Raw genomic sequence first — 1934 nt, 5'->3', positions numbered from 1 at the left:
ATATGTTCCATTTACTTAGATTGCATCTTTTCCATAAAATATTTCATTTAAGATTTTTATATTTTTTTAGTCAAATTCGCTGTTTTGCAACTTTTATTTTATTTCTTTATGTATATATATATATATATGTATGTTATGACATTTTTTTAACATGTTTATACCAATTTTAACTTATTAATGGATTAGTTCATTACTTTGCAGGGCAAAATTATGTTAACAGGGGTAACTCAGGTGAGTTGTTATATTTTATTTTATTTCATTTTTTATTTTTTATTATATAGTAGTATTATATAATAGTTTTGACGTACAACACATTAAAAAATACTTCAAATTATATCTCCAGGCTGTATGCCAATGCTGTTACCACCATATGTCCCTGTTTACTCCATTAATGACTCATTCTTAAAACCATCATAATTACACCATCATTTCAAGAAAATAACTCTTCAAAGACAAGTGAAAGTCCCATCTTTTTCTGCATGCTATATGACTGTCAGTTGATAAATTCAATAAATTCTGAGACGCACCTCATAGTTTAACAATATCATAATATAATATCAAATTAATTGTCAACTGTTACCTTTTTGAAGGTATAATTATCTCCCAAATGTATTACTTTAGCTTGATTTGGCACAATGCAACTTATTAACTTCAAAACACACTATTTGTCTGATAAAATATTTCAAATGTTACAAAAATGTACTTTCAAAACTCCTTATTATACTACAAGTGTCTGCCGTTTTATCGGATGCCCTGAATACACATCCCAGTGTTGTAAATTATTAGGATCAAATGTCTGAGGACTGCATTAGTAGTGTTGCTATCTATAGCACATGAAACAAACAAGCATGTCCACCCTCTGATTTTATCTTATTTACAAATACACACTCGTTCACCATTATTCTAATAGTTCTTGTAACAAAACCAGCCCAAAAAAATGAGAGAATCTCACCTGGAAATCAACACGACGGATTATGATTAAAATGTTCTCCACCAGCTCCAACCAGAGAAGGGTGTCCACCCAATCCCAGCAGTGTAACTTTACAACCTCAGTCCCAGAACTGCCTCAAGTCCAACTCGTCTCGTGTGACCTCACCTCAGAAAAGTGACACAGCTGAGTTTCCCAGTCGCGAAGAGGGTGTCATGCACTTTAATAATGACTTTCTGGCCAGAAATGATCAAAAGTGATCCTTTAAGAGCAGGTTCGGCCGATGCACTTCGGGCTGAGTGGATGGAGAGGAGATGAATTGAGAGAGATAAAGGGGAGGAGAGATAAAATGTGTCTCGCACATGTCTATAGGAAAATGTTAGGCTAGGTTTTTTTTCTTAGAGCTGCATGTGCTTAGAGTTAGAAGAAACCACAATGAGTTTTTTCCAGATAAACGACAGAACATGACAAACTTCCTTTTTCCAGACACATGGTGAACAACAGAAGATGACAAACTTACAATGACGGTACAGTCTGCCTCAGACGTCTAACATAATGCCACAACTTCCTGTTTATGAAAACCGTAACTACAGGCTCATTTTAAAACCTGTTCTCTGCGCCCGCCTTAATGGCTGTAATGGAATAAAATCATAATTTGCATTATGAGCACTCTGTCATTTTTCCGTTTTATGACGCCACTGTCAGTAAAAACCTGATTGAACAGAAGAATCAAAGCTGAATCAAAACTTTTTTTTTTCCTTTTTTTTTGACCAAACCATGCTTCTATAACAAAATGTTCTCTAATGCCAATCCACCTACTGTTTCTCTGTCTGAAACGTTCTGTTAAAGTGATCATAAGATGCGATTTCAGTGTTTCCTTTCTCTTTGGAGTGTTACAAGCTCTTGGTGCATAAAGAAGATCTGTAAAGTTGCAAAGACTAAAGTCTCAAATCCAAAGAGATATTCTTTATAAAAGTTAAGAGTCAGCCACGCCTACCTAAAACGG

At 34.6% G+C, this 1934-nt stretch overlaps 1 protein-coding gene across 1 annotated transcript in view; it reads right to left on the bottom strand.

Annotated features, from left to right (window-relative positions):
• Positions 1–1138, bottom strand: part of gpr184 (G protein-coupled receptor 184) — a 9262-nt gene extending 8124 nt beyond the window's left edge. Inside the window, exon 1 of the mRNA XM_016500369.1 lies at positions 953–1138. The gene's annotated coding sequence lies outside the window, so the exon portion shown is untranslated. The remainder of the gene's footprint in view (positions 1–952) is intronic.
• Positions 1139–1934: the final 796 nt, after the last annotated feature.

Source organism: Sinocyclocheilus anshuiensis, unplaced genomic scaffold, assembly GCF_001515605.1.
Source record: "Sinocyclocheilus anshuiensis isolate Anshui unplaced genomic scaffold, SAMN03320099.WGS_v1.1 scaffold374, whole genome shotgun sequence".
Lineage (NCBI taxonomy): Eukaryota > Metazoa > Chordata > Actinopteri > Cypriniformes > Cyprinidae > Sinocyclocheilus > Sinocyclocheilus anshuiensis.
The sequence above is the reverse complement of the archived record's forward strand: the minus strand, read 5'-3'. Positions and strand labels throughout refer to the sequence as shown.